The 13,357-nt window shown below is 39.2% G+C and overlaps 2 long non-coding RNA genes across 2 annotated transcripts; one reads left to right on the top strand and one right to left on the bottom strand.

Annotated features, from left to right (window-relative positions):
* The first annotated feature begins 1,011 nt into the window (after positions 1–1,011).
* LOC135247579 (uncharacterized) lies at positions 1,012–5,630 on the top strand. The gene is made up of 3 exons (XR_010328239.1): positions 1,012–1,134; positions 2,059–2,154; positions 2,320–5,630. It is a non-coding gene; the product is annotated as an uncharacterized LOC135247579 (long non-coding RNA).
* A 5,984-nt stretch (positions 5,631–11,614) lies between these two features.
* LOC135247566 (uncharacterized) lies at positions 11,615–13,348 on the bottom strand. The gene is made up of 2 exons (XR_010328237.1): positions 12,868–13,348; positions 11,615–12,461 (listed from the first exon to the last, which is right to left on the bottom strand). It is a non-coding gene; the product is annotated as an uncharacterized LOC135247566 (long non-coding RNA).
* Between the last annotated feature and the right edge of the window lie 9 nt (positions 13,349–13,357).

Below are 13,357 nucleotides of genomic sequence, written 5' to 3' on the forward strand. Positions count from 1 at the left end.
TCACTTCTCCAACAGCAATCCTTCTCTCATGTTATCACGACAAAGCTAGATAACATGGTTTAAAATTATCCATGTTAGAAGTGTTTTATCTGCGTTTTTACTGTCTGGTTAGCTTGCTACGATGACGCGTGACTAGATTACATACTCCCATGCAATCACGCGTTGGCTATATACACAGCATCACATAGTAGCTGATATCATTATCTCAGATTTTTTTTTAAAAAACAAATCTGTGATACATTCAATCTCCATTTTATTTTGGCTGGTTATTTCTTTGAGAATACAGCGATGTCCTCTGGAAATGTAGATCCTACGCTGCTTATGTGCTCACTGCTACTTCATAAAGGCCTGCTAGCCAGCTAGCTTGCTAAAGTGAACCAAATATGTTAGCTAGCTCGGTCGCTTGATAATGAGGATTGATAAACAGAGTGGTCGTATAAACGCATTTAATTAAAAACTTCCACTAAATATACATACCTGTATTGCGGCAATCGAATCTGTGCAGACAAGTCTTGCAGTGGAGAATATTGGATGAGGCACGAATGACAAACGTCTTATTAGAGAAGTAGCGCCTCAGCTGCTGCAGTTCACACTTGTATTACACCTCCCGCTCTACTGGATAATTCTAGCAAATAGTAATTACAACGTTCGAACAGACAAGTACAGATAAATAATCATTGTTTTTTTGTTTATTATACTTATAAAAAAATCGGGGCACATCGGCGGCATAACTGCCAATTCCAATGTCGTCAAAAAAGTCAAATAATGGCCGATATTGGCTCTAATTATCATCTCTGTATACAAGAGAGTTCAAGAAGACTGAAGACAACAATCTTGATCAGCCAGTTTGTTCCAGTTTTGAATGACATGGGGTGTGTTCTGTTGTAGTTTCAGCGAAAGTGAAAATATCAGACTGAGAGACTGAGTTTGTAAAATGGAAGCTATAAACCTGGCTTTAAGAAACATTGCGGGACCTACTTAAAGCAGAAGACTACAGACTGCAGTCTTCATGGGCAGAAACTTCTATTCTTCTGTGAACATGACAAAGAGCTTCTTTGTGTCGTCTGTCAGACTTCAAAAAATCACAAAAATCACCCAGTCTGTCCAGTGGAAGAGGCTGTACTAGAACTGAAGGTATTCTATTTTGAATATAACGTATTTCATGTTTTCAAGACAATCAATTATGAGTAAAATATCTCTGTGTAAAACATTCAGATCTGACGGCAGCTGTGGTATGAGGTCTTGTAAATACAGTCAGTCTGGCCTCCACTTCCACTCGCAAAGGCAGCAACAGGAACAAACCTGCTGATCAGGCAAAAGCAGGAAGAGGCAGCACTGTATCTGAAAGTGTGTTTACAACCATTAAAACATCACATATTTTAGACTTTCAGTGTAGGGCTTTATGAATAAAATGCAAGCATGGTTAATCTTGATTGACAGTTGTGCTTGGGGGCCTTTTACAGAGAATATGGCTCCGAACATGAACACTGAAATATGCAGAGCCATTTTAGAAATATGTAGCAATGATGTGTCAAATTAGAAGTACTGACAGAACAAATGGAGATATCACACATGACCTTTAATATAATAAAGGTCACAACCTAATAAAACTGGTGCGAAATACTCCGTTATTTGCTTGGGGAGAGAACTGAGCAACAACTAGGAAGTACAGAAATCCACAATGACTGGTGGAGACAAGAGCTATACATATGCGCAAAAAAATCTTGTACCAATAAGTCAAATCAATTTTATAAGTGCTTTGACATTTCTTACAGTCTACTATAAAATATATGAAATTACAACACAGCAATAGCTATTTTTTAATCCTATATGTTGTATAATTTGACTGGTTTAATTGTTTTGAAAATGCATCACATAACATTTTATGCTGTGTTATAAGTATGTTTCACTAATCTTTACTTAATTTGTAGCAGGGCTATTTTCCTGACTGCGTTTCCAGTGTTCTTAATGAGCTGTACTGACCTTCACTTGCAAGAAGGGAGATTACTGTGCCATTTGTGTCTTTCTGTAAGTGATAACTGATTCTTTTAACGCCAGGAGGAACTCAAGCCTGCACTTAATCTTATTAAAGAAAAACTGAAGAGGTTTGCTGAGGTTGAACAAGAATGTAAGGAAACAGCAGAACACATCAAGGTAAGGAAAGCAATTACGAATACTGTTCAGGTACACAAAAATACAAAATAATTGTTTTTGGTTTGTGTTCTTTTTGACAGGCATAACAAATACACTGGCTACCACACTTAAATAACAAAACATAGTTACACTATTTAAGTTTAAAATAGTGTGTTTGAATTGCAGAGTCAGGCCCAGCACACAGAGAGGCAGATAAAGGCAGAGTTTGAGAAGCTCCACCAGTTCCTGCGAGAGGAAGAGGAGGTCAGACTAGCTGTACTGAGGGTGGAAGATGAGCAGAAGAGTCGGATCATGAAGGAGAAGATAGAAAACATCACAAGACAAATCTCCACTCTTTCTGACAAAATCACAGCTATAGAGAGGGTCATGGACACTGAAGACACCTCCGTTTTACAGGTAGGAGCTTGATTTATTTTAATTCAATATGCTGGTTTGTGGTTTTTCACAATATTTGGCCGTGTTCCCTTATTCTGCACCAATGCAGCAGTAGCCTACTGTGAGTGTGTCAAACTCAGAGTGCAGGTGTTCAAAGAGATGCATCGGCTCATTTTAAAATGTCATCACAAATTTTTTTTTTATATTTTTTAATTTTGTAAAAAATTGGTGTCACCAGAAAGTCAATAGAAAACATCACCACTGCAGAGTAGGACATGTCCTGTATAATTTACAGAAGGCCTCATTTCCCCCACATAATTGTCTTTCACCATTGTGTCCTCTATAATAGCAGTGACACTGCACACTACATGCAGGTAACTGCTGCAAAGTTCAAGACAGATGGATGAAACTGCCTGTTCACTCTCTAGATTTGCAGTGAGTTGATTCGGAGTTGATGAGCAATCTTCCAGCCACATGGTAGCAAAATTAATGGTCAACAAAACCTGCCCAGCATTTTTATACACAACCGTGAGAATGCTGGGATGTTCACTGCTTAATTATCTCAGGAGTCACACCTGTGTGGAAGCTCCTGCTTTCAATATTCTTTGCATCCTTCATTTATTCAAGCGTTTCCTTTATCTTGACGGTTACCTGTACATTACAGTACCTTCATTCGTATTTGCTTACTGTTAAAATTACATCACTTTTATTTGCCTGGCTCTTGTTTTTCACTTATTATAACATGTCTCTCCTAATGGTCTCTACTGAGTACGTTTATACATGTATACATCTTATTACAATTGTGCTGTTATGTGTTTTTCAGAGCTACAAGAACATCAAGGAAAGGTATGCAGACTCTGACCTATTTTCAAGTGTCTGTTTAAGTCTCTTTAAACCCTAAATCTGGGGCGACATAACTCTGGAGGTAAGAGCGGTTGTCTGGCAGTCGGAGGGTTGCCAATTTGATCCCCTGCCCTGGGTGTGTCGACGTGTCCCTGACCAAGACACCTAACCCCCAATTGCTCCTGAAGAGCTGATTGGTACCTTTCATGGCAGCCTTTCACCGTTGGCGTGTGAGTGAATGGGTGAATGAGAGGCATCAATTGTAAAGCGCCTTGGATAAAAGCGCTATATAAATGCAGTCCATTTACCATTTAAAGCCTGAGTGACTCCTGCTTGTCATTACAGAGCCCAGTGCACACTGCAGGACCCAGAGCTGCTCTCAGGGGCACTGATAGATGTGGCCAAACACCTGGGCAACCTGAAGTTCAGAGTCTGGGAGAAGATGCTGAAGATGGTGCAGTACAGTGAGTATCTGGGGCAGCCGGTGAAATTATGTTTTTTCCATGTATTTAATGAACACACAGATCTGAAGAAACAAGCTGTATTCTGAAATGGTGCTAAAGATAAACAATACGGAGTCACCCAGTCTCAGTTTATGAAGGTCCCATGGGGTGCATTGCTCTTCTCTCAATTTGAAATTAGATCCCAGGCAAACACAGAATTAGCATTATATATAAAACCTAATTAATAATATGTTTTTTTAGCTGTGTGAATTGAATTTTGAAATGTGTTAGTTGATTTATTCATTTTCATATTCATTTCATGTTTAAAGTATGAATCACTTTAACTACAGTATATATGAATCTGAATAAAAACATGTTTTCAATGTACAAAAATGCCAAGTTACTCACACATACACAGCACTATAAGTCATTAAGACTTGCAAAATCTAGGCCTGCCATTAAAAGTAATGATATCAAAATTAGGCCAAGTTACAATAAACAATGTTTATATTTATCTTAGCTAAGACAAATTAAACATTTTTTATGTGATACTTTAATGTGACACTTAAAAGTTTGAATGACCACATTCCCTTCAAATGGTAATATGAAATAACACAGGGCCAAGTTACTTAAATAATTTAGGTGGTCCTGTGGGTAGCACTGTCGCCTCACGACAGGAAGGTTCTGGGTTCGAATCTCTGCTTGGAGTTTGCATGTTCTTCGTTGTGTCCGTGTGGGTTTCCTCCCCTAGTCCAAACACATGCAGGTAGGCCGATTGGAGACCATAAATTTCCCATAAGTGTGAGTGAATGGTGTGTCCCCCCTGCGATAGATTGGTAGCCTGACCAGGGTGTATTCCTGCCTCTCGACCAATGCACGCTGGGATAGGCTCCAGCAACTCTCGCGACCCTGCTCAGGATAAGCAGGTGTAGATAATGGATGGATGGATAGGTAGCAGCATTGCTTTGGAATACAGCTTAATTTGTGTGAGCTAAAATGACCAATATTGTTTCATGTAACTTGGTGCAATTTTGATACCAATACACCTAATGATAGGTATAGATTTGAATGATGACTTATAGACAGTGCTTTGTATGTGAGTACCTGGGCATTTTTTGTATGTTGAAAGTGTGTTTTTCTTCAGATATCATTTCTTTTGTACTGTGTTTGTTATGAGTTAGTGATAATAGTAATTCATGTAAATGTTGGTTGAGAGACATGCATACACATACACATGCATTTAAACACACATTCTAGCTGACATAAATGCATATGGATTCAATCATTTTCCCTTTAAAATGAATGACAAATAAATGAAAGTGTATTTCATATTTTTCAATGGAAGCGTTTGTAATGGGCTACTGTACATAACTTACAATTTTTTGTATGTCGGTAGAGGATATATAGAGCTAGCTAACTTGAAAATTTAAAAAAGTGGCATTGCAGTGTAGTCATGGTAGCCTAGTTAAAAAGTATTGAACAGTAGATATGGCAGAGCGATGTATTTGACATTGTCACTTTTTAAGAAAATAGATATACATGCCGTGAAGAAGTCGTTATCCTGTGTCAGGTTCTATATGACCGGTAACATTACCTACCGGACCGCAATGCAACGCTGATAGGTAGCTAACATTAAACTCAGTCAAAATACCGAAGGCGGAACTGTGTAAAGCGTGGGTATATTTATTCTGTAGTTGTATAAATACAGAAATATAAATTACTTTCCCACAAAGATTATTGACATGCAAAAATATAGTTTCAGTGTTTTATTTTTAGTTTGAGTGAGAGGTTTTTATGAGTCCGAGGTGGGGTTTGAACGCAGCCTGTTGCTCATCCAAAAGTGTCTTAGGTAGATGTGCTCCCCGGGAAGCTACTAGTGAAGGATAGATTAGATAGATAGATAGATGATTAGATAGATAGATAGATAGATAGATAGATAGATAGATAGATAGATAGATAGACAGACTTTATTGAACCCCGTGGGGTAATTTGTCCTCTGCATTTTGACCCATTCTAGTTACTTAGGAGCAGTGGGCACCCACAGTGCAGCGTCCAGGGACCAACTCCAGTTCTGAGGCCAGTGCCTTGGTCAAGGGCAACTGCAGGAGTGCACCTAACATGCATGTCTTTGAGTGTGGGAGGAAACCGGAGTACCCGGAGTAAACTCACATGAACACGGGGAGAACATGCAAACTCCGCACAGAAAGGCCCCAAGCGGAGATTCGAACACATAACCTTCTTGCTGTGAGGCGACAGTGCTAACCACTGTGCCACCGTGTCTGCCTCTGTTTTAAATGAGTGCACTTCTATATATGTCCAATAGGGAGACATATATTCTTTTTGGGCCTGGAGTATTTGGGATGATGTAATCAAGCAGGAAAAAGAAGGAAAAAACGCTAAATCCTCCAGGTTTGGGTGTTAGAAGGTACAGAAATGAAAGTTTTTAAGGGCTGAGAATTTGTGGTCATTGTGGTTATTTCTGTAGGGAGCCCTGCAAAGTGCCAAACTCTCAGTGCTGTATTTGTATGGGGCACGCTGCCCTGCCAAGGTGTGACTTAGCAGGATGGCATACCTGCCATCCAAAATATTTATCCAAAATATTTATAATTATCCATAATTATTATTATTTGTATATTTTCTTTGTATGTGACCTAATCTAAATAGAGTATTTGAAATGTTTCTCTTTTCTCAGACTTTTAAATATCTTTCCTCTTGAAATTTCAGCTCCCGTGTTGCTGGACCCCAATACTACATCCCCCTGGCTTTCTCTCTCTGATGATCTGACCACTGTGAGATTAGGTACATACCAGAAATACCCTGACAACCCAGAGAGGTTAAGCAGGTATACAAATATGCTGGGATCTGAGGGGTTTACCTCAGGGAAACACAGCTGGGAGGTGAAGGTGGGGAATATATCTGAGTGGGATATAGGAGTGGTGAAAGAGTCCATCAGTAGGAAGGGAGAGATAACAAGCAGCCCAGAGAGTGGATTCTGGGTCTTAGCGCTGAGGAATGGTGATAAGTACATTGCAGCTGACGGTACTGAGCTCACACTGAAGAGGAAGCCCCAGAGCATCAGAGTGCAGCTGGACTATGACAGGGGGGAGGTGTCCTTCTTCGACTCCAGTGACATGTCACTCATTTACACTTCTACAGACACATTTACTGAGAGAGTTTTCCCATACTTCTCTCTCCATGTGAACAAAGATGGTAGGAACGAAGGACCTCTGCAAATATGCCCAGTTAAAGTTTCCGTAACAGTGATGTCATCCCAGTGAGCATTTTCTTTTCTTTCTTTTTTTTTTTTGAACAAATAAGAGGTGTAGGAATTTTGGTTGTTTCTAATCTGCCTCAGCATGCCTGGTTATTGACTTGATCTGGGGCAGACTAGACATGTGAACTGATCAAAGGGGGCTGGTTGATGGCCTACCAGAACCAAATGGGAGGCACACGCACAGAGGCCTGTCACATTTGGTCAATGTGATAGGCCTCAGTATGCATGAATGTTGATTTAGGATGGAGCTACCGGAGACATGGAAGTATAAAGAGGGGTGTTTTAATAGCCTATCAAAAGACAGCAGACATGCATACAGAGGTAACAATAACCGTTTGGTTACCTTGTCGGTACATTTTGTTCTGGTAGAGGGGTATAAAGCTGGTGCTTGAACAGCACTCTGTTGTAATTGACCAGCCTTGCTTTGACCAGTATGTTTCCTGCAGTAACAGAGACTATTTTTGTTCTTAATACAAAATGTTATTGATCTAAACTTTGGAACTATAAATGTAACTTTACAAAGAACCACATTTCTTCACACAGATAGGGTACTATAGGGGAAATTCACTTAATAATTGTAATAATTTTTTCTTCATTATTATTTTATGAACTGAACATGCATTTGTTTTAAGTACAGGCAAGCAGTATCTTTTTGGTTTTCCTTTGATCTGAATCATTAGACAAAACTTTATTTCATATGTTTATGCATAAAACAGATGCACTCTTGTGGTTAAATCAAAGGCATGATTGATGTCAATCAAATATCAGATTGATGTTATTCCTGTCTAGTTGGGTTTTTATGGTTATGTACAAACTTGAAATGTGAGTATCATGAGCTCTTGTCAGTTCGATTCCATCAGTCTCCTGTGCTCTTTTCAGATTTTACTTTGCAATTCACCCTGTCAGCTCCATGCTGTAGGATTTACATCTGAGCCTTCAGTAGCCTCACCTGCAAACCTGCTGTTATTCTAAAACTCTGTTCATCCCTTTTCCTTGATTGATAATTATCACATGAGAATTATTACAATAATAAAGCATAATGAAATTATTGCCATTGGCAAGTAATCACAAAGCTTTCTCTGATTGTATCTCTCATAGCATCACTATGTGTCCCACTCAGGGAGTTTTTCTTTGCCACCTTCTCTCTAGGTTTGCCCTTGTGGGGGTTTAGGCCAGGGTTTACTGTGAAGTTTATTGTGACAAATGTGGATTTGATAGCATTTTCTTTCATCATATCGTGTTAGAGAATTTAAATCACAAAAAAGGATTCCAATGTGTAAAAACAACATAATTATTTTATGTTACTGTGTGGAGTTTGTATGTTCCCCCCTTGTCTGTGTGGGTTTCCGCCCACTGTCCAAAGTCATGCAGGTAGACCTATTTTGGAGACTCTAAATTTCCCATAGGTATGAGTGCATGAATGGTGTGTGTGAATGGTGTGTTTGCCCTGCGATAGATTGATAACCTGTCCAGGGTTTATTCCGGCCTCTCGCGCAATGCATGCTGGGATAGGCTCCAGAACCCCCCGTGACCCTTCCCAGGATAAGCGGGTATAGAAAATGGATGGATGTATACAACTGTTCAAAAGTTTGGAATCACAGAGAAATGTTTATGTTTTCATAACTTTTATAGAAGTGATATTATTCACCAAGGTAGCATTAAATTGGTCACAAAATACAGCCAAGAGATTGATAATATATATTTTAAAAATATTGTTTGAAAGAACAGTTTTTTAATTCAGTCTTTACAGATGATTGCAAATCCCCATTTTCAGCAGCCATTACTCCAGTGTATTGACAGCACACTGTGTTGCCTCATCCTTAATTATTTATGCTCATGTGCTAATATGGTATGAGAGAAAGCGCAGCTGAAAACAATTGTGCTGTTTAATTAAGCTAAAAAATATATTTCAGAATCAGAATCAGGTTTTATTGCCAAGTAGGTTTACACATACGAGGAATTTGTTTTGATCTGGTGGTGCATAACAGTGAACATAAAATAAAATAAATAAAATGAAATAAAATAAAATAAACGTAGGGCAATAACATAACATAAACATAGTGCAAATGGTAAACAGTAAACAATAAACAATAGTGCAAGGGGACAACGTGTTTCTTTCAGTTACTACAATATCTAGTACACTGGCATTTCTAAAGTTCAATTTTGGCTTAAAAAATGGCCAAAAAAGAAACAACTTGTCAGTCAATTGTTGTTTTGAGACAGGTAAGCTATTCCACTGAGATTGCCAAGAAACTGAAGATTTCATACAATAATATGCACTACTGTCTTGAAAGAAGAGAGCAAACTGGATCTAAGCAGGACAGATAGAGGAGTGGAAGGTCCAGATGCACAACTGTGCAAGAGGACAAGCACATCAGAGTCTCTAGTCTGAGAAATAGACGCCTCACAGGTCCTCAGCTGGTAGCTTCATTGAATAGTACTCGCCAAACATCTGCAACAGTGAAGAGACGACTCCAGGATGCCACCCAAAATACTCTTTTCCGATCATCTACCATCCAATCTCATTTTAAGCTCTTCTTGTTGGGAAGTTTCAGAAGTGTTTTTTTCTTTGAAACTGCATCCTGTAGTCATCTCTTCACTGCTACAGATGTTCTGGAAGATTATAAATTCTACCAAGCAATATAATACCACATCATTGCCTGTCCATGACAAGTCTGGCACTACTTCAGTATCTGGTAAAAAGAGATATGCACAGCTTCTAATAAGCACTTTGCAGCGGACAGTCACCTCATTTATAATGTGTTCACAACTGACATGCCGGGGCCCTCTTCCTTTTGTGATCAGGACTCTTTTGTCTTTTACTCTTTGAGAAGGTATCAAATATATCATTTTTTTAAATATGAAAAAATGATGGACTGAAACTTCAAGGCTCATATAGTAAGTTCTCATGAGGATCTCATTATGTATTCCATAGTATATTTTAAATTATTTCCATTTAAATATTATATAAATATAATAGAACACAATAGAATATGCTTGTAATGTTATTTGACCCGTCGCTGTAGTTTAACACATTTGAAGAGGTGACTCATCGCATTAGCTGTGGAAACGCAAGCTAATGTAAGGTGCCAGGAGCAGTAACATTAGAGTAACGTAACATATAACATTATAGATTGAGCTTCAGAATAAATATTAGTGAACAGAAACAGAAATAAACTCTGGCGCTCAGGTGGTTCCTTCAAAACTGCCCACATCTACATTTGTCTTCTATTGTCTATTCACACACAACCACGCACCCACACTATTATAGTAACGTAAATATAAATTAGGTCTACATACAAATGTATATTTACCAGAGGGACGTAAAGATCCACTGGATCTATCTGGATGTCTGTCTTTAAACTGTAAGAAACCCCTCACATACATCAAACGGCGCATGGAGGTCACCAGCTGTAAGAAACCAAAAATTGTCACATCAAAGTCACTACTGGAATGGGATTCATTTTATGTTATCTTGATTATCTGACTCATAGTGACAACAAAGTGTTTTAACCTGTCCTCTGTGCTAACAATTATGCCCAGACGGTGGAGACTACTGCCCACCAGTAGAGTGGCCCCAGTTTCGTGCGTCTAACTTGGTAGACGTGAATAGTGTAGCCTGCATAAATACAATTGTGTATCCTGCTACAACACTAGTGTATAGGTGAGTGACTACGGGGTGCAGATATCCTGAGTCCCATGTGTATGTTAGGTGTGCAGTGTCAACGAGGAATGCCGGGTTAAAATGAATGCAGTTTATTGTTCAGTGTGTTCAGTAATAATGACAATATACAATGGTGCAAAATGTGAGTGGTGAAATGGCTATACTCGTGATGCGTACGAGACTGAGCTGCCAAGTCTCCTGGAACCTGCACCTCTGTCCTTATATATAGACACAGACAAAAGAGTACAACAGTGAATCCCACATTGGGTTAACCTTTGCAGCCGAGACACCCTACTTGTTCCCCATGACATCGTCTTTACAACAACAGAAAACATGATTACACTGTATTATGAAGAACCTAACCTTAAGTTTTACATAATGCTGACCCAAAAGTCTCCTAGTCACTATTGCTGACTCCCTGTCAGCACAGTAAACAGTCTGTTTTCCTTTGGGGTCTGATAAGAGGGAGACTTCCGTGAATTTCCCGACGAAATCAACACCGTGTCCTAAAAATAATACAGTGGAAGAAAGTCACAGCCAGGCCTTGTTGTCTCTCCAACATTAATTTATTTAAAAACAAAACAATCCTCTTAAGTGTGCTAAAACATTGCGTTAAACTACAACTGGTGAAAATGACAATGAAGCAATGCATTTACAGTAAACAAAACCTGGAGATAAATGAATAAACCTATTTAAAACAAAACCAAACAAAAACATACATGTGCGTCACCATGATTCTGTAATCAGAGGTACAGCTCTTTTTGTTTCAGGGTTACCTTACCTTTTTTAACCATGCAGAGAAAAGGAAACATTGACACAGCAGTTAATTTTCTGAAGATTAAAATAATAGAATGTAATGTAACAACAATTGACTGCATGAATGAACACATCATTGTTTTCAGGGTGACTCACGTTCACTGTGACCAGAGCTCTTTACATGTCGAGAGACCGGATTGGTCACATGTGCTGCCAGAGAATGCCATTTAGCACACACTAACCTTTCAGCTCAAAATTAGAATGACTTTTTCAACTTACTAACTACATCATACATTATTTGCCTACAGTTTAGAGTGTGTTCAGTGAGTGCATGTGCATGTGTGTGTGCTATTTAGTTTGTGTGTGTGTGTGTGTGTGTGTGTGTGTGTGTGTGTGTGTGTGTGTGTGCATAATATGCCGAAAGCATGTGTATGCATGATGCGTTTGGAGTGTGTGCTATAAGAAAAGGACACAGTTCATTATTGCTTTGTCTTTTTAATTTTAAGTGCAAGAATAATTACATAAGGAAACAAGATGAGCACTGCAGTTGTTTTTTTTGTGCCTACTGACAAGAAAGGTCCCTTCAGCAAATACGCAGATGAGTGTATTTCTTTTCCAAAGTTTGTGTTTAATTGAACGCCCCCCCCCACCACCCCCCGTGCCTGATCAGCAATATCACACCCCTCTGCCGAGTGTTCAACTCACTCCATCAATCCAGCTCTCAGCTAGCCAGTATGGGCCTGACTTACTGAAACCTTCAGCAAGTGCAAAACATTTTAGCACTCGCAAAATTAATAACACAACCATTGGTGCAAAACAAATGCCATGACCAATCACTGGTTGCGTTGTTGGTTTTGCTAAAGGTGTCAATAAATCAGGCCGTATGTCCGTGAGGGGAAATAAACCTGCCCTGTCCAAAGTTTCAAGGATGTGGTGAAGTTCTTCTGCGGAGCTGGATTTGTTAGTTTGGTTTTCGGCCGGATCGGCGAGCTTCTCAGGGACCGTTCGTCTGCGCTGCCGGATGTTCGTAAAAGCGGCTTCAGAGACGCGGCGGCAGAAGCCCGTTTCTGACTCGGTGGCTCAAGCGCAAAGAGAGCGCGTCTCTTTCATCGTTCAGCAGGAACGGCTTTAGTGCTCTGCTGCTAGCTATGCTCACGCACATTTTTTAAAAATGAAATGCACGGGAGTTCCTCTGCCCTCTACTTCCTGGAACTGGTGTGGTTAGTTTAACCCTGATAATGTCCCAAACCCGAGTTTAATAGATTCAGTGGCATTCGGTACTGCAGTGAACTGGACAGCAAAAACAACGGCTGTTTGTGGAGGACTAGAAACCGCAACTGGTTATCTATCCAGTCTACACCCAGGATCCACACAACAGTTCCATACGTTAACAGCAGACTAACAGGTTCATACTGAGTTTTTAGTTTTTCCAACAATGAAATGCAAATTTTCTGAACTAATTCATTTTGAAATTTAAAAATGTTAAACGTAAAACTAAAAAATATTACTGAAGCAAGTTTCCTTGAAATTTTGAGTATTCTGAACCTTTTTATAATGTGTTGACCATTAATCATATGAGGCCCTTTATCAAATATAGTGGAGTATGTGCAAAACCATGATGAACGACGTTGGAAATATGAGGCTTTAGAAGGTTGTTGATAAATAATTGATTGTCTTGAAACTAGTGTTCAATAGCGTTCATGTAGATGGGCTAATCTTCTGAATGAGCTAGAATATCTAATCGCAATGTGACTATTCTTTTGCAGTGTAAAGCTTGGTAAATGATTCCAATATCAACTTGGTTTTCCACACCACACTGTGAATAAGGAAAAAAAAAAAAAAAAAAAC

The sequence above is a fragment of the Anguilla rostrata genome, chromosome 2, assembly GCF_018555375.3.
Source record: "Anguilla rostrata isolate EN2019 chromosome 2, ASM1855537v3, whole genome shotgun sequence".
In the NCBI taxonomy this organism is placed as follows: Eukaryota; Metazoa; Chordata; class Actinopteri; order Anguilliformes; family Anguillidae; genus Anguilla; species Anguilla rostrata.